This window comes from Triturus cristatus, chromosome 8 (assembly GCF_964204655.1).
Source record: "Triturus cristatus chromosome 8, aTriCri1.1, whole genome shotgun sequence".
Classification (NCBI taxonomy): domain Eukaryota; kingdom Metazoa; phylum Chordata; class Amphibia; order Caudata; family Salamandridae; genus Triturus; species Triturus cristatus.
Genome location: NC_140591.1, coordinates 134,878,283 through 134,900,719, shown reverse-complemented (window position 1 = coordinate 134,900,719; position 22,437 = coordinate 134,878,283). Strand labels below are relative to the sequence as shown.

Genomic DNA, 22,437 nt, shown 5'->3' with positions numbered 1-22,437 from the left:
ATCCATGCCCTAAATGTGATTGAAAATGAAATATATTCAAAAAACAAAAGGAACAGTTGCTTCATCATGCACACACACACCCATGAGGCCATGCCCATGGCTAGCTCGGGCCTACTACTACAACCCACAAAATTAAAATAAATAAAAAAAAAAAAAAGGAATGATGATAATTAATTATCAAAAATAAATTGTAGTTACACAACAACTGCAATCCCCACAATCAAACACAACAACCACTTACTTGTAAAATATCCTATTCCAAAAATCCTGAAATCCAATTGCAATGATGCAGCAGACAAAAAGAGTGATCTTTCCAGCTCCAAATCCAAAGGCAGAATGAGCAGGAGATGGACAAAGCACTGGGAGGAGCCTGCTGGACAGGAACAGGAAGTTGGAGAATCTGTGTCACTTCCTCCCTCTCTCCACCTTGTAAAAAAAAAATGACTCCTTGCACAAAAAAGGAAAGCCAAATGTGAATGTAAGGAGTTCTTTTCATCCAAAATCAGTATTTGCAGATGGTTTCATGCTGCTAGAGCCGATATTTCTCTCCAAATTGTAAATTTTACGTTGTTGAGTTCTCCAGCTTCACATTACTTCCGCCGGCGTGTCGAAAACGATATGATCGCGTTCTCTTCTTTGTCCCTGTCGCGTTGGATATGACGTGTTCGCGGTCTCTTTCTCCTGTTCGCGTTCGATTTCATGTGCCCGCGTCCTCATTCTCTGGCTCGCGATGTAGAATGACATGTTCGAGATCTCAATCTTCTCATACTCGCGCGGTGCATGATCGCGAGAAGAAAGACGTGATCGCGCGACAAATGACGTGATCGCGTGAAAAATGACTTGAATGCGGCCGCGAACTCTCGCGAGACAGCGCAAAATGGCTACCAAAATCCAACATCTCGTGGAGAACGCGACCGGGTCAAGAAAACTTGTCGGAGAACGCAGGGATTCAGGTAAGGCGATCGCGCGCGCGCGAGAATGTATTGTTTTACAGCGCGAGCAAGAAAAAAATTATCGCTAAGCTGCGGAATGCGGAAATTTTGACATTTTCACGCTTTCCGCGGAACGCGAGAATGCCAAAATATCGCAATTTCCGCGAACGGAACGGAATTTTGGCCCAGGCCTAGTGGTGACAAAGGGTTCAAGGATTTGGCTCCATGACTCAAGAAACATGGCCCTAGGCCCAGGAGGACGTTTTTAGATAGCTCAATTCTGAATGTGGCTGCTTTCAGAAGAGAGTCAGGGACACCTTCCACAGTGCTAAGGGTACATCTGAAGGAGTCCCTAGCCACCAGGGCTAGGCTACCTCCTCTTCTATCAGGGCGATCACGTCTTAGTATAATGTAGCCTGGGGGATAACGACTGCCAGATCGGGACCTGAGTGATCCTTGGCCCACGTTTCAGTAATAAAAAGGCAGAACAGATTGAGTGTCTGGATGGTTAGGGCAATTTCGGTCTTATGTTTGATCACTGAGCGAGGGTTAATCAGTGCTCCCTTAAAAGGGCTGGGTCGGCAGCCACCCTTGGTTTTGCGCTTGTGGGCCTTTCCAGGGAACCCGGGATGAAGGGCTGACTGTTAATGGGGCAGAAGTTACAGTGCCGGCAATGGTTTGCCTTCCCTGTGTCAAAATTAATCATATCTACACACCCCCCATGCTGAGGTTTAGGATGCAGCTCAAGACGGTGCGTACTAGAGTAAGTTATTTCCGGGAAATGTTTGTTGTCTGTGACAAAATGGGCAGCATACCTGGCCCCTGGCGCCATCCAGGCGCAGAGGGGCTTGTCTTTGGCGCGCCTTGGGCATGCCAGCGGCATGTCTGCTGCACGCGCCCGCTGTGCGCTCTGGGATACATCCTGTTAATATGCCCCCCGGAACCGGAAGTGCAGAAAAGAGCTGAACCACCAACTCTTAAGATGGCGGCCAGCTCAGATGAAAGGGGAATGTGCAAGTAAGAACTCTTTCAGCAAAATCGAGGAAACCCCGCCGCGGACTGAAGAAAAAGAGGTAAGGTGAAGCTGAGAGTGCTCACCCACTCACTCACTCGAAATTTAACGTAAGATAAAGCAAAGCTAAAAGCAAGTTAAAAATATGTGGAACAAGTGGCAAGTTAAAACAAGTGTCAAGTACACAGAGCTTGTTGGGTGCTTTGCGCCTCTTACTGCTCCGTGCATCAGCTGCATGCTGGGGGATGCATCCTGTTAATATGCCCCCATAACCGGAAATGCAAGTGCGGAAAAGAGCTGAACCGCCAGCTTCTAAGATGGCGGTCAGCTCAGATGAAAGGGGAATGTTGAAGGCTAGGGCCTTTAACAAAGGAGCATGCCTTTAGTGGCCGGTGGAGCCCACTACACAAGACACTAAAGCTATTAGAACATTCCACTAATTTGTAAAAACAGCTGTGAAAAGACAATCGAATGTTGAAGCTCCGGGCTTCTACTGGCCATTAGAAGCACAGAGCCACTCCATTGTTTTCAACGGAGGTCTCAACATTGCAATGTTCTGATAATAGATATTCTCCATTTTCAAACTACTCTCTCCCTTGTCAATTCCACATTTGCTACAAAAACATATACTTATGTGTGCAGAGATCTCCACACTAGTGATGGTCAGCACTTAAGAGATAGGATATGCTCATGGAGATCTCTGTCTAAGGATTTGGGAATGACAGTGTACCGCGCAAGGTGGGGGGTCAGTGCAAGCACACTGTTCGGCCCATGTAAATCTGGATCAATGTCTATAATTGTGAGGGCCACACCAGTGTCATTGTGTCCTGTTGTCAGGGCCACATCTGGGGCATTGTCTTGGAGTGAACATAATGGGTAAGGGGAGATCCCAGGGTGCAATGGGAGCATTTCTTCAACTCCAGAACCTTCAAATGAGGCCTAAACATGCATAATATTAGGTGCAGCTTTCATGCATCTCTGGTGCAGAATGCATAACAATGAACTTTATTCATCACAGATATTGCCTGGTGGGAATTCTCCATAACACCAGATGGACTCTTAAAATTAGGGTACCCATCTCACACAGTTCACACCGTGGGCCCAGGCAGTAATTAACTGTCCTTCTAAACTAACACGTGACATCTTCCAACAATTGCCCATATTAGTTAGGGCACTCTTCTGTAGTAATATACATGTAGCTGAATATACTTTAGCGAGAAACTGAATCCAAATTTTGGAGGTGGGTAGGATGGTAAAACTTCCTTGAGGAACATCTGTAATACTTTTGGAATAAGCTGCTGATGTAGTCTACAGTGCGGTGAGCGTAGAACTTGGTGCCCATGAGATACTGGATCTTTTTCAAAGACCAATGGGTGCTTCTCTTATAGTGCTGCGTGTTTCCCTACCCCAGAAAGACCAGATCAGGCGGCCGCTCCTTCTCCTTCCTCGCGGCCAGAGCCTGGTACGCCCTCCCTCTCCACCTCAGACAGACAACATCTCTCCCCATCTTCACAAGAAATCACAAAATCTGGCTCTTCGACAGACCCCCTCCTTGATGGACTAGAACCTGCGAAACCCCCCTCCCCCCTCACCCAGTGCCTTGAGACCCTCACAGGTGAGTAGTAGCACTTAACAAACGCGTGATTGATTGATTGATTCTCCATGGGATGATGAGTACTTTTATATGGTGATCATCACTGCCCATGAGGTGTGCTGATTGGTTACTATGGGATGCCGGGAACTTCTCATGAAAGTCTAGAGGCTCCATTATGGTGCTAGGTGTTACATGAAGGGTTATGGATGGGTTGGATTGTGTAATAGGTGCCATCCATTGGAGACTGATTGGATCACATAAGGTTCTGTTGTTCCCATATGTTGCTTTTATTGAGTCCATGGCCTTCTCATGGAATAGCTGGTGCTTTCTATAAGGCCTTAGTCGCTTCCTTAAGTGCATCCTTGTGGTATACTTTCATTCCACCTGTGTCCTGTAATGCTGCCTGGATGCCAGAAACATCCACATAAAGTTATTTGCCATTGCACTTAGGCAACAGTTCAGTGGGTTGCTTCAGAGATTCATTGAAGGGTGATTTACAGTATGTGACAAAGAGATGGGTAATGATTAATACAGTTCACTCCTTCTGTTGGATGTTTACATTGGCTCACCCACTCAAAAGGCTTAGAATGTGGGCATTAACTATTCTTTATTGCCTGCGGTCTAACTGAGTTTAGTCACAGTGCAGAGCAGAGACGCACTGGGCAGATGCACGCTAGTATCTGGCGCAAGAACACCTAGGTACAGATTGCTTTTTTGCCAGGGGTGCAAAGTGAATATTGACCTTGATTTACCCTTCGCCGCCTATAATGGCGAATAATACACACAAAGAGTTTTTGTAACTCTTTTGCACATTATTGCTTCATTTAATATTTTATACATTTGCATTTCACATTGGTCCATATTACAAGGAACGGCGATAACATTCTCGCCGCTTTAGCGGTAGGAAACTGCCGCTAAAGCAGCGATAATGGGCTTGATAATATGCCCTTGAGAATTCCCATAGAAGCCCATGTTCACACCAGAACCTAGGCTTCTATGGGAATTCACATGGGCATATTATCAAGCCCATTATCACCGCTTTAGCGGCAGTTTCCTGACGCTAAAGTGGCGATAATGTTATCGCCGTTCCTTGGAAATATGGCCCAAAGTGTGTTAGCACCAAATCGTGCGCAAGAGCCGTTTGCAGCTGCTTTTCACACCTAATGGGTCTCAATTATTCTGCTAATGGAAAAGGAAGTTACAAAATGCTGCTTTACAACACAAATTTCTTCTTAGCATCTTGACGTGGTTACGTTTTTCAAATATCACAGCTATTAGATATTTTTAGTGTAACGGATGTTTATAGTATGGGCACCACAAAAAATATGATCACATTTGTTGCTAATAGGTGGCAGAAATGAGTGAGTATTACCATAAACATTAATATATTGGTTTATTGTTTTTAATTTAGTTTGTAGACAAATGTTCAAGAGTTTATAGAACACCCAAGGCAGCAAAATGTTTTTAAAAATCCAGCAGATTGATGTGCAACAGATGTTGCAAGAGGAAAGTACTTTACAGATCAAGCTTCTGCATTAGATTAATTTCCCAAGAGAACTATTCCACATTACAGTAACTTCTTCTGCATTTCACGCCAAATATCACGGCAAACTGTGGGTGCGGGGTTCCCTAAAATTTTAGACACCCCAAAATGTTACCGCAATCAGAATGTCAACATTTTCTGGATCAGAGACAGTGTTAAATCTCAATTTACTGAGGCAATGTGTCACCACGTTAAGGCATTTCCCAATGCATAAAAAAAAACGAAAATACAAATTATTAAGTAAATGAGCTCACTCAATAACTGAGTTGTAAATCAATAAAAGTTAAAAGGTTTTTAGGCAGTATGCTAAAATAAGCGCAATAATTAAAAACAAGCATTTGCAATGCAATAGGTCTCGCATTTTACGCAAGTTTGAGCTATTGGCATTGTAAATGACAATGCCTTTTATTTATGTTTTGGTTTTTAAAATATTAATAAAAGGCATTGTCATTTACAATACCAGTAGCTTAAACTTGTGTAAATGTGAGACCTACTGCATTGTAAATTCTTGTTTTTTGGTAGGCATGGGAAGATTAAGTGATTTGCCCAGAATCACAGGAAGCTGAGCAGACGCCAAGACTCAAACCTGCTTCCCCAGCTCCAAAGATGGCAGCAAATTCTCGGAATCTCTAATTTCAAGCAACTTTCTTCTATTATTTGTGTATTTTTTCACAGAGTTATATAAACTCAACCAGAAGGTATTGGAGCGCTTTACATGAGCACCAGTTACCTTCGGGTCGAGTTTGCGCGATATAAGTCTGCAAAAAAATAAAAAAAATAGAAGAGAGCTGTTTGAAATGAGATATTCCAAGAATTTAGAATATCAATGCCCAGCTGACCCTGGTTCCTGAAACTGGAAACATGACAGCTAGGAACACCTATTGGAAGCAAACGCGCTCTTCTGAGTGGGTGGCATGTTTTGGGGGGCACCTCCTCCCTAAATCCGCCTGCCTCTACACTACTAAACTTACTGCAGATACTTTAAATAACTGACGCCACCGTGTTTTTTAGAATGCAAATACCACATTTTGGTCTTTAAGTTCAAGGCATTTTATCTGTTAATCAGGGTTAGGGTGGATGGTTTCAGTTTCACACTGTTAATCAGAGCCAAAGGTATCCAGCTGGCACCTGGTTTTATCGCACGTCACCCCGCATGTTTCATCATCTTTGTGAGGAAAGGGGGTTTCTTATTAAAAAAATATTACAGTATCTATATTCTTTTCTGTGCTTTGCACTACGGCTGCTGCGTCAACCACGTACTAGCCCCAGTTGGTAATAATTCTGAGGTTCTGTTTGGACTTTTCCTCTCAAACAACAGGAAAGTAGCAGACTAGAACAGCAACTGCAGCCGGCATCTTGGGACAAGTGCGGACTTCTTGTACTAGGTGCCTGAACTATAGTAATGTTTGTTACTTAATATCATGCAGTTCTCTTTAACCAGTGTCATCTTAACGATTTTTTAAGTCAATTCAATTCAATTCAATTCAATTCAATTCAATATGCTTTAGTAAATCTTTTACAAAAAATCATAAAAGCAGAAACAATAAAATCCAGTGTGTGTCGTACCCATCTCATATATAATAAAAACACGCATGTTTATGGATTGTTATATACAATTGTCCAATCAGGCTGCTAATCCTATACAGTGTCCTAAAAACATTCATATTTAAAATTTATGATATCATAGTTTTTTTGCATCCAATTACATTCCTTAAAAATCGTGCTATAGACCTGGTAAAACCCTCATTGTGTAAAAATTGCAGTAACAATAGTGAAGGACGGCATTGTCTTATACCAAGTATCTTCAAAATTGGTAAAATCCACCTCTTTCTTTGTACTAAGTAGAATTTACAAAAAAGTACCATGTGACTTGTGAACTGCACTGATACGTCATCACATGGACACTTACTTAGCCTTTTTGACCAATCATTCATTGTAGGAAATGATGTTAATCGGTGGAAGATACCAAACCTGAATCGGGTCAGGACGAATCTATCCTGTATATCCTCAATTTCTTTTAGGTATGGCTGCATGTCCTATGTGGTCAGTATTAATTCAGTATTGTTGTTTTTTTCTACATTATTTTTGCATATAAAAATACAGAAACTGCTGAATCACTGTGACATGAGCAAATGTATAATTTTGTCACCAAAGCAGAGCATCTAAAAAAACATGCGTCATATATTTTTAACATCTAACCACTATTCTACTGCGTGAATAATTATTCAGCACCCTATACACTAATGTTGCCTAGAAAACACTAGGGCGCATATTCACAACAGAATGGTGGAGCATGGTGTTATGCTACAATTGGTAACGCCGTGCTCTGATAGTCTGAAAATGCAGGGGTTAGGGTTTAGGGGAGCCTGGGTGTGCTTCCTGCTTCAAGCAGAAACAGAATAGGATGACACTAGGTGCCAGTCCGACACCAAGAACTTTTTAAATGTATTTTTCTATTCCCCCACACTTGCACCAGCCCCACACATGCTACTCGGTGGCAGCCGCCACTGGCTTAGGATGAGCAGGAAGGTGACCTTTTTACACTTTGCATCTTGTGGTATATTTTGCTGCTTGATGCGAGAGATGGCAGGTGATTTGTGTGGCACCATGGTAAATATGCCTCTGAATCATGTTAATGTTAATGTTAAGTTTATTTGTAGAGCGCAACGGTTACCCTGGGGTGTCCTGGCGCTAGTTACCTGTCATTTCAGCTATCACCAACAGAAAAATTTAATTGTTGAACAGCCAATTTTTCAAGGCCCTTCTGAAAGCCAACAGATCTGTGGCATTTCTGAGATGGGCTGGGAGGTCATTCCAAGCTTTGGCCACTCCGAAGACAAATCTTCGTCCTCCCCATGATATCTTTTTTATGGGCGGGACTATAACCATTTTGGCTTCTGCTGAGCGTAGATTTCTTGTGGGTATGTACCGATTAAACTGTTTCTGTAAGTACTCCGGTCCAATACCTTGGAGTGCTTTGAATACAGTGCACAAAGTTTTAAAAAGCACTCGATTTTTCACCGGGAGCCAATGTAGCTTTCTAATTTCGTTGGAGATCGCTGCAAATTTGGGCACCCCAGTAAGTAATCTGGCGGCCGCATTTTATATCCTTTGTAGTTTATTTATAAAGCGTTCTTGAATGTTTAAATAAAGGCCATTGCAGTAATCAAGGTTTGACAAAATAAGTGCGGTGACCACTATTTTCCGGCTCCCCGCTGGCAGGAATGGCAGTATTTTTTTCACTGTTTTGAGAACGAAAGCGGTTGATGATGAAACTGCATTGACTTGGTCGCCCAGGTTTAATTTGTCATCTACTAGTATTCCCAGGTTTTTTGCTTTCTTCATGGGAACAGGAAGTGATCCCATCGTTGATAGCCACCAGCTTGGGTTCCAGAAGTTAGGACCATTCCCAAATACTATGACTTTCGTTTTATTTGAATTAAGCTTTAGGCAGTTTTTCGCCATCCAACCGCCCACTGCTTCCATGCAGTTATAAAAACGGTTGTCCATACCCACCTCCTGTCCTGGCAAAAGAGACACCACGATTTGGGTGTCATCCGCATAGGAGGTGAGATCAAAACCAAAGGTGTTAATGATAGGGGCCAGAGAGGAAACATAGACATTGAACAACGTAGGGCTCAATGACGACCCCTGCGGAACCCCGCAGGGCAGAGCAAAGGGTTTTGACTGGTATTCACCCAGGGATACCACTTGTACTCTATCTGTAAGGAAGGACTGCAAGAGATCATGGTTCAACCCATTCTGTGAGCACACTCACTGGACCCAGCAATGCTAGTGAGTGAAAGAGGTGGAGACCACCGGCATGACTTCCTTCTCTCCATAGCACATGCATGCTCATTGAGGCAGGGGAAAGTGTGACCATGATGGTGACTTGCTTTGATGATGGTATATTAATCTAGATGAGGATTCATGATCTCCTGAAAGGTCCGTTTCTCATCATTGCGTGCATACATAACCCTATAACAAGTATTCTGTATGATGCATGTACAGCCTTATAAACTATTTTGTATTAGCAGGTCTTTCTCTCCTCCTGCTCCTGGAGGCCAAGACAGGATGAAGAAGAACCAGAGAAAGCAGAATTCCCCTGTGCTTTCTGAACCAAAACATGAATACTTAGCTTTCTATACCCTATGTTTACAGAGTATTACCATAGATAAAAAACACATCTTCCTAGTCATATATTACTTTACGTACTTGTAAAATGACTTTATTTATCAATCTTCTATTTTTGCAATGGGCAGTAGAAACATTGCTTGTCAGCTGTTAAATGCTGAATTCAGAATTTTGCTCACTTGGGACCTTATTATGAACGGTTCAGTTAATTTTGATCCCTGCTCAAACACCTGTTTTCACAAGCATCATAATTACAGATTTTATAGCAATTACTGCACCACTTAGATATTATCTCGGAAAGATTTGGGAGGTCAAACCTGTTTAAATTTGCTAGGGAAAAAATGCCTCCATTCCAAGACTTGGGGATAAGGTGTGACAAACTCAAATTGCTCGTGTTGGCGAAACCTAGACCTTAAGGTAATTAATACACTTAGTAAATTCTGAACCCCTGGGTATAAGATTTCAACTTGCGTGATAGTTACCTCAACCTCTTCCGGGTCAGTTGTAATGAGGGTCATAATTTAAACATCACCAGTTGATGTACTGGGAGAAGGGCTTTTGCCTGCAACAAGAAATAACAAGCATTTGCAATGCAATAGCGCATTCACGCACGTTTAAGCTATTGGCATTGTAAATGACAATGCCTTTTATTTATGTTTTGGGTATTAAAACATAAATAAAAGGCATTGTCATTTACAATACTAATAGCTTAAACTCTTGCAAATGCGAGACCTATTGCACTGCAATAAAGGGCCTTCTCGACCGCTTGTTAGATTGTAAATATCAGAGGAAGAGACCGGCCTGTGACGTCTTCAAAGTAGTGATAAATAGTGCAGTGAAGAAGATATGTAAGTGTTGTAAATTACACAAACACAAAGTGTGAAGTGAGAGTTACATATCATCTGAGCTACAAACACTAACAAAGCGCTCCAACACCTTTCGCTCTGTGATTACACTGTCGCGGCTCAGGAGAAAGAGCAGGAGGGGGGTTAGTTACTGCCCTCTCCGTGATTTAGGTGTGCAGTATGGCATTGCGTAATGTCATTGCTATCTTTGGCCTAATAAAAAACACTGCAACTGTAGTAGGGCCCTGGCTTCACCTCCTGGTGCGGGGCGGGCTGTGCTTTATGTCAGACATGGAGGGAGGGGTGGTCTTAGCTGCAGCTCTGGCCTCGTACAGTGCCCCTGCTATTACTAATTAGCTAGAGGCACTGAGGTGGTGGTATTGGTGGTGGTGGTGGTATTGGTGGTGGTGGTGGTATTGGTGGTGGCATTGGTGGTATTAGTGTTGCTGGTATTGGTGGTGGTGGTGGTATTGGTGGTGGTGGCATTGGTGGCATTGGTGGTATTGGTGGTGGTGGTGGCATTGGTGGTGGTATTGGTGGTGGTATTGGTATTAGTGGTGGTGGTACTGGTATTGGCGGTGGTGGCAGTATTGCTGGTGGTGGTATTGGTACTGGTGTCAGTGTCGGTATTGGTGGTGGTGGTACTGGTATTGGTGGTTTTGGTGGCATTGGCGGTTGTGGTATTGGTGGTGGTATTAGTGATGGGGTATTGGCGGTGGTGGTAGATTGGTGGTGGTATTGGTGGTGGTTGTATGGGTGGTGGTATTGGTGGTGGTGGTGGTATTGGTGGTGGTGGTATTGGAGGTGACGGTGGTATTGGTGATGGTGGTATTGGTGGTGGTATTGGTGGTGGTGGTATTGGTGGTGGTTTTGGTGGTATTGGTGGTGGTGGTATTGAGGGTGGTATTGGTGGTGGTATTGGTGGTGGTGGTATTAGTGGTGGTGGTGGTATTGTTGGTGGTGGTATTGGTGGTGGTGGTGGTATTGGTGATGGCCATATTGGTAGTGGTGGTATTGGTGGTGGTGATATTGGTGGTGGTGGTATTGGTGGTGATGGTGGTAATATTAGTGGTGGTAATGGTGGTGGTATTGGTGGAATTAGTGGTGGTATTGATGATGGTGGTATTGATGGTATTGGTGGTGTTGGTATTGGTGGTGGTAGTATTGGTGGTGGTATTAGAGGTATTGGTGGTGGTATTGGTGGTGGTACTGGTATTGGTGGTGGTGGTATTGGTTGTGGTGGTATTGTTGATGGTGGTGGTATTGGAGGTGGCTGTGGTGGTATTGGTGGTGGTTGTTTTGGTGGTGGTGTTAGTGGTATTGGTGGTGGTATTGGCGGTGGTACTGGTATTGGTGGTGGTGGTATTGGTGGTATTGGTGGTGGTGGTATTGTTGATGGTGGTGGTATTGGCGGTGGCTGTGGTGGTATTGGTGGTGGTATTGGTGGTGGTGTTAGTGGTATTGGTGGTGGTGTTACTGGTGGTGGTGGTAATGGTGGTGGTATTGATGGTGGTGGAGGTGGTGGTAATTATGGTGGTGGTGGTATTGGTGGTGATATTGGTGGTGTGGTATTGGTGTTGGTGGTATTGGTTGTGTTGGAGGTGGTGGTATTTATTGTGGTGGTGGTATTCGTGATGGTGGTGGTGGTGGTATTGGTGGTGGTGGTATTGGTTGTGTTGGTGGTGGTATTGGTGGTGGTATTGGTGGTGGTGGTGGTATTGGTGGTAGTATTGGTGGTGGTATTGGTGGTGGTGGTGGTGTTAATAAACAGGCTTTTGAAAACAACCCGTCACGTGGCTTTAGTACAAATGACATATAACACAGATGTGCTGTTGTCAGCTACAGCCCATTAGCACAAGATTATGTGCTACCTGGAATTCACATGACTTAATTTGCTAATCATTTCTAAATCCATTTTACTTGGGGGGTGAAACAGAGATGGGATAATGCCGGGTTAAAGTGATTGAAGGCAGGCGCCCCTGTTAAGGGGTGGCCATGCGGCATAAAAAACCACAAACGGTTTCAGCTGAAGCAGCGCATGTCCGGCCTGCAGTAAAAGGAACTCAATAAAGTAAATAGTGCTTACAGTCTAAATAACGGTCCTGTGTAACAACTGAAGTAAAAGGGTCAGTGGCCATGGGAGGGTACAAATGAAAACAAGGCCGTACTAAGGAGGGACTAAGAAGACTATTAACGAATCTGAAGGGAAAATTCACGAAAGACAATGACACAAGCCAATGAAAAATATGGGAGGAGAGTGGGAGCGGCTTCTGTCCCATACTCTACTACAGCAGTCTTGCAGAGCGAGCAGTACATGCGCGCTGCGGCTAGGCTCGACCTAAAAACATAAAGCACTTTATTAATTGTAATTCGAACTGTGGAAAGAATGATTTCGCTCTTATTATGAAAAGGTAGTGCTTCAGTTTACACAATATTTCATGTTCACATGGATAGCCTTTGTAAAGAAGCTGACTTACGAGCACAGAAATGGTTGATAGGGTAACCCTCTGTTATTCAGAATCTATATCAACAACAATAGTTCTGTCTGATCTTCTCTGGCCTTTCAACACTTTGAATGGGCAATTAGAGTGTGAATAAACACTGAAGAAGCTCACACACATCCTGTTTATAAGTTATTTTTAAAGGGGAAATATTACTTAGCCAAATCGTTTCAACATTTGTTGGACCTGTCAGCCCTAGGGTGGTCTCCCCATCTATTTTTGATCGTGCCTCATTTTTTCCACCCTCATTTTGATGTTGGACTTAGGTCTCCGGGCGCCTTTTCATTGCCAATCAGTGTTAAGGTGCAGGTGCTCCCTTCTCCCAAGATGGCTGCCACAGACCCCTGCTACTGCAGAGTTCATAGTAGCACCCTAGCTGCCAGGAGCTGGCTGGAACCCCACAACAATGTTGCAACACCAGCCCGCCTTTTTTGTCCCATAGGTAGAATGGGGAAGCTCCTGGAATGTGCTGGAACCTTCTAGAAGGGAGGTGTGGTTTTACTTTTGCCGCCTTGGCTAGAGGTCACCTGACCTGGGGCTACTTAAGTGAGGGAGGGAACTTTCTCTAGTTAGTTGGCCAGTGGGGTAAAGCAGAGCTGGAGAATCCACGCAGGAGTGTAGGCGGTAGGGCCTAGCCACGGACTTATGCCTCTGAGAGTGACAGGATTTAGGTGCTGCCTCTTAAGTGAGTGAGGGATCCTGTAAAGCCCACTGATCTTTCCCAGCAGTAGGAGGACCCAGGGAACCTCTGCCCAGCCTGACTAGGAAGGACCTAGTCGCCAACTCACTCCCTACCCCCCTGTAACAGAACCCCTTAAGGGCGCCAGATACATCTGCGCCATCAAGACTTTCTAGAGTAACTGATTGCAGGAACTGAATGCTGAGACTGCGTGTCCAGACTGACCCTTGAAATTACATGCCTAGCTGATTGTGGTATCGCTGAGGATCAACCAGGTCTTCGCGCTGTGACCCCTGCGCTCCCTGGCCTGGCCTGGGATCCCCGGCAGCATGCTCCGCTGAGCGCGGAGCTCCCCAGCTTAATTTGAGCCCCCCTGTGTCGTGGAGGCTGAAGCGCGCTCACCGCTGCGGCCCGGAGGCCGGAAGAGTGCCCCTCATCGTCGCGAGGCCCGAGGAGAAGCCCGGGGCCCCGTCGCTGCCGTCGCAGCTGTGGTGAAGGTGCGTGAGGCCGTGGCCGGCCCCCGTCGCAAACAGGATCACCTGCGGACTTCGGAGCCGGTGTGGACGCCTCCCGACGTCGAGCAAGGTAAGCCCGGAGGCTTGGGACTGACCCCGGTGCGCCCCCTACAGGCTGGGAGCCACACCGCACCCTGAGCCCAGACCCTCTCCGTGGGAGTCCCCTGGTCACCACGACTGAGAGACCCCTCCGAGGGATTCGCACCCCTTGTTCCCCATTGACTGTCAAGGAGCGTTGTGCTTCGTGAACTGCTCCGTTCTGAAGTATTCACTGCTACTGATTACGAGTAGCGCTCTGTTGTAAATGCTCCGTTCTGAAGTATTCACTGCTACTGATTACGAGTAGCGCTCTGTTCTAAATGCTCCGTTCTGAAGTATTCATTGCTATTGATTACGAGTAGCGCTCTGTTCTAAATGCTCCGTTCTGAAGTATTCATTGCTATTGATTACGAGTAGCGCTCTGTTCTAAATGCTCCGTTCTGAAGTATTCATTGCTATTGATTACGAGTAGCGCTCTGTTCTAAATGCTCCGTTCTGAAGTATTCATTGCTATTGATTGCGAGTAGCGCTATATTCCGGGGAACTACCTTTACAACGCAACTTTTACAACGCTGTGCTATTACAACGCATTTTTTACAACGCTAAAACTTTTACAACGCATGCTTTTACAACGCGTTCCATTATATGGTAAGTACCTTTACAACGCATATACCTTTACAACGCATTTGGTGGTAATGCTTTTACAACGCATGTATTTACAATGCATGTGTTTACAACGCAAGTACTTTTACAACGCATATACTATTACAACGCATTTTTTTTTGCAAAATATTTATCTAAATTTTATTAGTTGGGTAGCATTAAAATTAATACTTGAGTATTTTTTTTTTTTTTTAATATAGCAATTCTAATTAAAAAAAGGGCAGTAGTTAATAAAAAAATTATTACTTGTGTATTTTTTCTGGTAGAAAAGTTTGGTTGGTTAGCAGTAAAATAAATACTTGAGTATTAAATTTTTTTTAAAAAAAGCAATATTTATTTGAAAAAAGTGAGTAGTTTATAAAAATAATAATACTTGAGTATTGTGCCTGGTAGAAAAGTTTGGTTTGTTTGGTGATAAAATAATAGTTTAGTATTTTTAGTTTCTATAGTAGTTTCAAAAAAGTGAGTAGATAATCAAAATATTAATGCATGTGTATTTTATTATGTAGAAATGATTAATACTTGATTTTTTAAAATTTAATACTTGAACATTTAGTTTAGTATTTTAAAATATAAAAAATAGATACTTAATAAAAACTTATTTTAAATGTTGAGTATTTATCTACTTAAAAATAAATTTTCTTAAACATTAAAGAGTATATAATATTTAAATATATAGAAAAATGATTGATTACCTATTTTTAAATACTAGAGTATTTTTATCACATATGAAAAGACAAGAGTATTTATATGTTTAAAAGAAAGTGTCCTTTTATAAATAAATGGAAGTGTATTTTTGATTAATTTATTATATAAATAAATTAATAATATATTTAAAATATTAATATCAACATTAAAAAATATTTACAGTAATAATTATACCAATTTAACAATTTTTAAAATTTAGAAATCAGAAATAACAATTATAACTTACTTTTTGAATTTATTTCCCACGGTTTTCCATTGAAGTCTATGAGCGTGTTTGTCCTTTATTTATTTTGGCAGCCTTAGCATATACAGCCCGCGGAACAAGAAAAGAAGGTACAGAAAGTGAAGTAAGAGGAAGTTTTGAAAGGAAAAGGCAATAGAGCCAAGGTAAGGAACATATTAAGTAATTTTACAGTTATTAAATTACAATATTGGAGATTTAAAAACTTAATTAAAAATAAAGATAGGAAACAAATATTTATTTCACTATTTTATTTGATTTAAAAAACATGAAAAAATTAAACATATTTTAAAATTAATTTTTCAAAGTAAGTTTTATTTTTTAAACAAAATATAAATATTTTATTTACATATATTAACATTTAATTACATTTGAATGTAAAAAAGTAGTCCGCCATAAATAGAGAAGCACGCGATGACGTAAGGACGTGTGCGTCGACGTAATACGCCATTTTGCAGAGCATCGGAGGAGGAAGCAGCAGGAAGCTGATCTGCGTCCAGGTAGGAAATATTTTCTGTTGATATTATAGATTAAACCTTTTTAAGGGATACATATATAGTAAGGAAAGAATAAGGGGAGGTTGCTGGAAAACTAATAGATGTTTTAAAAGTTGTTAAACATGTCCACATTAATGTCATTAATACATGCCTATGTCGGGTCGCTGAAAGTAAGTTAGTTATTTTAAAAAAGTATGTAACTCTTTCTAAATAAAAAGTTACGGTTTAGACAGTTGATTTCTTTGTTTCCGAAGATAAAGATGTACTGTCGATCTTCATTTCTTGGTAAAAAAATTGTGCGTACTTTAATATTTTGTAAATCTTATTTTGAAATACAAATGACAATTCAGCTGCAATGTGTATTAAGGAATATGGTTTAATTTCTATTTTATAGTTCGGATTGAGTTTTGGTGATTGGTTTTGACGGAATTTAAATTGGATTTTTTCGATAATTTGAAAAATGGCGTACCGATAATGTTAAATGTTTCGAATACTATGGAACAGTAAAATTTTTCAACATTGGTTTAGTTTTGATGAAATGAAGATTTGTTTGAAAAAATGGAAAAAACCCGACTTATTAATTTGAAAAAAATTTTTAAAAAAAAATCTTTGTATGCCAATTGAATCATTGTAATTACTATAATTTTTAGCAAAGCAGGAAAGTAAGCAAATTCATTGTTTTAAAAAGAAAGAATGTTAGAAAGATTTTCGAGGTAGTCTATAGCCACACACAACGAAAACTGTTGTAGAATTGCCAATAGTCTCTCAGACATTTCCCTTGTTTTGACTGTTACTCGTGGGTTTAGACTACCTGCGAGTGTTTGTGCTAATCTCATTTCTTGGAAACTTTGCTCCTTCTTCAAAGTTTCCAAAAATGAGTAGAAGTTCGGATGTGGTTTTCCAATTGTATGATTGAAGGAGTTATGCCACCCCTCAATGGCATTGTTTGTTTTGGCCTCTCCCTCTAAACAACTCGTGTAGCAGTTCCACCACTCCACATGGAATCGTGGCTTCCTCCTGCGACCCGATCTGCTTAGGTGTCCAATCCATGTGTCCTCAAAATAATTTAGAATGGGTGCCAATTTTTCCTCATTACTCGTATAATAAACAGATTCTATAATTGCAGTGTAGTACTCGTCCACACTTTCGGGAGGAACAAAACAAAGTGCAGTTAATTTTTTTAGTTCAAACTGTAATTTGCTATCCCGAGAATATTCTGCAACTAGGGATGTTTTTTGTAGTTTACGCCAAAATGCCTGCGAAAAATGGAAAAAACATCCCTGAATTTGGGTATCCGTGTACGTTTTGGTGATCACATTGATCATGCTCAATTCGAAATCGATTATTATTTTTCGAGGACTTGCAGATGTTTTGCTTTTAATCACTGATAAAAGTTCAGTGTATGTTGCAGAAGTCTTATCAGGTAGCAAACTATACACTAAGGGAATTACACTATTGTTAATCTTAGCATGTATAGTGTAAATTTGAGTGAAAGGATGGGGTGTACTTTTAAACGTCCCATCCATCATCCAAATTTCACTACTTTCTAACTTAGCAAGGTTACGGGGGGTACTAAAAATTAAAATACGTTTCTGAGGGTTTTCGTTGTCATGCAGAAGGAAAGGTTCATCAGAAAAAGAAATAGAAAGATCATGAGGAATTCTAATGTCAGAGAATGTATGTGGTGTAGACAATTGAATATTACTTGCCTGCTTTTGTCTCTGAATAATTCTTCTCAAATTGGGTATTATAGGCATGTTGCTAGCAACATGACTAGGGACATGCTGTGCAACCTCCCTTAAAATGGATCCTGTAGAATCATTGGAGGTGCTTGCAATAGCTTTCATCTCATTAATTGTCTCTCTGATTTCTACATCCATTGCAGAGGCAGAGTGGTTATGTTCTGTGGTTTTCACAACCAAATTATCAACAGTAACCGCTCTGCCACTGCAATGGGTAGTGTAGTATTGCACGCACCTCCAATGATTTCTAGTTAAACTTATTCTTTCCTTACTATATATGTATCCACCATGGTTTAACAGATTTTTGCCCTTCCTGGATTTAACGAAGTTGGCTGCTCCAAGGCTAGACATTATCTGAAAAAAGGAGAAAAGATAAAACATTTAGCTTGATATTTATTAATATTTGTATACAAAACATAACATGTACTCAATCCTTTATTTTGCCTACTGATGCATCTTCATGGAGTAAGAATAGCACATTGTTATCCCTACACTATCCAACACTTACCCTACTGCTGCACCTTCCTGGAGTTAGAATAGTAAATTGATACCCCTACACTATCCAACACTTTCCCTACTGATGCACCTTCCTGGAGTTAGAATAGTAAATTAATACCCCTACACTATCCAACACTTTCACCACTGCAGCTCCTTCATGGAGTTAGAATATTAAATTAATACCCCTACACTATCCCACACTTTCCCTACTGCAGCACCTTCATGGAGTTAGAATAGTAAATTAATACACCTACACTATCCAACACTTACCCTACTGCTGCACCTTCCTGGAGTTAGAATAGTAAATTGATACCCCTACACTATCCAACACTTTCCCTACTGCAGCACCTTCCTGGAGTTAGAATAGTAAATTGATACCCCTACACTATCCCACACTTTCCCTACTGATGCACCTTCCTGGAGTTAGAATAGTAAATTAATACCCCTACACTATCCAACACTTACCCTACTGCTGCACCATCCTGGAGTTAGAATAGTAAATTGATACCCCTACAGTATCCAACACTTTCCCTACTGATGCACCTTCCTGGAGTTAGAATAGTAAATTAATACCCCTACACTATCCCACACTTTCCCTACTGATGCACCTTCCTGGAGTTAGAATTGTAAATTGATACCCCTACACTATCCAACACTTCCCCTACTGCTGCACCATCCTGGAGTTAGAATAGTAAATTGATACCCCTACACTATCCAACACTTTCCCTACTGCAGCACCTTCCTGGAGTTAGAATAGTAAATTGATACCCCTACACTATCCCACACTTTCCCTACTGATGCACCTTCCTGAAGTTAGAATAGTAAATTGATACCCCTACACTATCCAACACTTTCCCTACTGCAGCACCTTCCTGGAGTTAGAATAGTAAATTGATACCCCTACACTATCCAACACTTTCCCTACTGCAGCACCTTCCTGGAGTTAGAATAGTAAATTGATACCCCTACACTATCCCACACTTTCCCTACTGATGCACCTTCCTGAAGTTAGAATAGTAAATTGTTACCCCTACACTATCCAAAACTTTCCCTACTGATGCACCTTCCTGGAGTTAGAATAGTAAATTGTTACTCCTACACTATCCAACAATTTCCCTACTGATCCACCTTCCTGAAGTTAGAATAGTAAATTGATACCCCTACACTATCCAACACTTTCCCTACTGCAGCACCTTCCTGGAGTTAGAATAGTAAATTGATACCCCTACACTATCCCACACTTTCCCTACTGATGCACCTTCCTGAAGTTAGAATAGTAAATTGTTACCCCTACACTATCCAAAACTTTCCCTACTGATGCACCTTCCTGGAGTTAGAATAGTAAATTGTTACCCCTACACTATCCAAAACTTTCCCTACTGCAGCACCTTCCTGGAGTTAGAATAGTAAATTGTTACCCCTACACTATCCAACACTTTCCCTACTGATGCACCTTCCTGGAGTTAGAATAGTAAATTAATACACCTACACTATCCAACACTTACCCTACTGCTGCACCTTCCTGGAGTTAGAATAGTAAATTAATACCCCTACACTATCCAACACTTACGCTACTGTTGCACCCCCTGGAGTTAGAATAGTAAATTAATACCCCTACACTATCCAACACTTACCCAACTGCTGCACCTTCCAGATTTTGGAAAAGTAAATTGTTACCTCTACAGCATGGTACATTTTAAAAGTTGTTGCAACTTACAATGTTTGTCTAAATTACCTTTTTTTCCGAATTGGTTTTCTGGCAGACTCCTGTTCAGTGGTATTGCTGAGTCGGTTTGTGTAGACACTTTTGAGGTGATTTGTTGGGGAATGGATAAATAAATGTCTGGAAAAGTGAAAAATGAATAAACTTTGAAAACAGAACGATGTTGAGAAATGTGTTTAGTAAAATTATTCCACAAAAATTGCACATGTGATATAAGTTGCTGCACATAACTATTTCCGTAATGAAAAATACATTCTTTAGACATGAAATATAAATCTAAAATTTGAAAATGTAATCATAATTACATTGATTATTTCTTTGAAATTTAGCTATGTGATAGTTAGTCAAATATTTTGAAGGTAAAGAATCCGTGCTGTAAAAAAATACCTTGTTTTTGAGAATTTGCTTTTGTGGATGAGGTGGTAGAGGATGTTTTTCTTTGTTGGCTCAAATTTTTAGTTGTGAGAAAAAAAATCTTTTCTGTTCTTTAAAAAAGGCGAAAAAAAGATAATTAACGGTGGGTAGAAATGTAGTACTTTAGTTTTTTTAAAATTAAACAGACATACAATATAACTAGTACTACATGATACTGTCCTAATTAAAACACATTACTGTAGTAGAAATATAGATATGTACCCCTACCCTACACAAAAATATCACTGATGGTGCTCTTTCCTACAGAAGAAATTGAATATTGTTTCTCAAAACTATCCATTAGTTTTCAAATTAGGTACGATACAGGAGGAATAATTGCAAAAGAAAGGATTTCTAATGTATCGTTATAATAAAATGGGAAAGAAAACATACCTTTTCTAGTAGGTATTTTGTTATCGTGCCTTTATACTGATGTTTGCTGGAGGTTAAAAGGTTGTTGTGAAAAGATGTTCACTGTTGGAGATAAAAAAAAAAAAAAAATTGTTCCTTTGTCAACGTTGGTTATAAAAAGACAATTTTGATTTTTATGCGGTGTGATTGAGTATTAAAAAAAAACACCATTGGCATACATGACTTTATGAAATTTTAATAAATAAATTTTACAAGTAAAACCATGCCACAAAAATAACATTTACCTAAACAATTGAGTTTGTCAGTCGTTTACGTGGTGGGGATGTCCAAATAGGTTCAGCTGCTGTGCAATGTAAAAATCTTCCGATTTTCTGGTTGAGGAAAATAAATTACTTGTTTTAATTTTGAGTTTTATTTTATTGATAATATATTGGAAACAGTTCATTTCTTAAGTTTTTATTATTAAGTAAAAAAATATTTTTTGTGGTTTAAGAAAATATATTTTTCTAAAAACTATCGTTTACATATATATTAATAACTTACTAGTACTTGCTCTGTTGTGAATTCCGTGCTCTCTCTGAGGAGGTCGCAGTGCAGGTGACAGAGGGTCAGCTTATTACGTCTGCTCTCTCTGCTAGTTGATAATCAACTGAGTGCAAAATGGTGTCTCACTTGTATTTATAAGTTTTACTGTGTGTCACTATTAATTTTTTTAAAAACTGCGTTCGTTGTGTTTTTTTTAATGCTTTGTTTTACTGTGGAAAATGATATTTTAAAAATGCTTTTAAAGAAATATTGTTTTCATTCATTTGCCCCGTTTTGGCATCCATTTTGGAACATGTCTTTTGGTATTGTTTACATAGAAACTGTGGTAGGACAAGTTTTATAAGTGAGATGGTTAAAATGGCGCCTGTGTGTATGTGTGTTATGTTTTCGTTAGTTTACTTAGTTTGCGATCTTTTCATGTTAAAAATGTGTATGTACTGTAATTTATTTTTTCATTATTATTTAAAAACTTACAAATGTCTTAAAACGGATTTTTATGGGGAATTTTGAGCATTGATTTTAATACTCGAGTATTAATTTTAATACCCGAGTATTAATTTGTTACTGCATTTTGGTCGATTTACGTACAGTTCTTCTCCACGTTTTAATACACTTCCCCACCCTAAAACCCCTAATTTCCCTGCATCCCGTGCCAGATTTTATTGTACTTTTAATTTTAAAAAAAAAATCGCGTTGTAATGGTATGCGTTGTAATATACTTCGTTGTAACAGCACTTTTCAGTATTGTAATAGGTTTGGCGTTGTAACAGAATTCGTTGTAAAGTAATGCGTTGTAATAGTACTAGCGTTGTAAAAAATGCGTTGTAAAGGTATGCGTTGTAATAGCATGCGTTGTAACGTCATACATCCCTATATTCCACTGCTCTACTCTGAGGTATTCACCGCTTAGCGCGTATAGCGCGGTAATCGCCACTAAGGCGCTACAGGTAACCGAAGTAGCGGTAGGCCCGCGAGGTCTGCCCTGGGTCCCTGCACGCCCCCAGGAGTGGCGCGGTGCGCCCCAAACCCTACCAAGGGGAGTAAGAAACACGAGGGTGGCCTAGAGCCTTCAGGTATCATCCTGGTGAATGTCATACTGGTGAATAACATGCTGGTGAATATGGTGCTGAGGAATCAAATGCTAATATAAGTGAAGCTTGCCATTGTCATCTCATTAATTGCATGTATGTCTCATTAACTGCATTTATATCTCATGAATTGCATTGATATCTTCTGAAC

The 22,437-nt window shown here is 40.7% G+C and overlaps 1 long non-coding RNA gene across 1 annotated transcript; it reads right to left on the bottom strand.

The window, feature by feature from the left end:
* Positions 1 to 16,527: 16,527 nt before the first annotated feature.
* On the bottom strand, positions 16,528 to 20,348 carry LOC146801689 (uncharacterized). The gene is made up of 3 exons (XR_014968063.1): positions 20,254 to 20,348; positions 19,879 to 19,986; positions 16,528 to 17,999 (listed from the first exon to the last, which is right to left on the bottom strand). It is a non-coding gene; the product is annotated as an uncharacterized LOC146801689 (long non-coding RNA).
* Between the last annotated feature and the right edge of the window lie 2,089 nt (positions 20,349 to 22,437).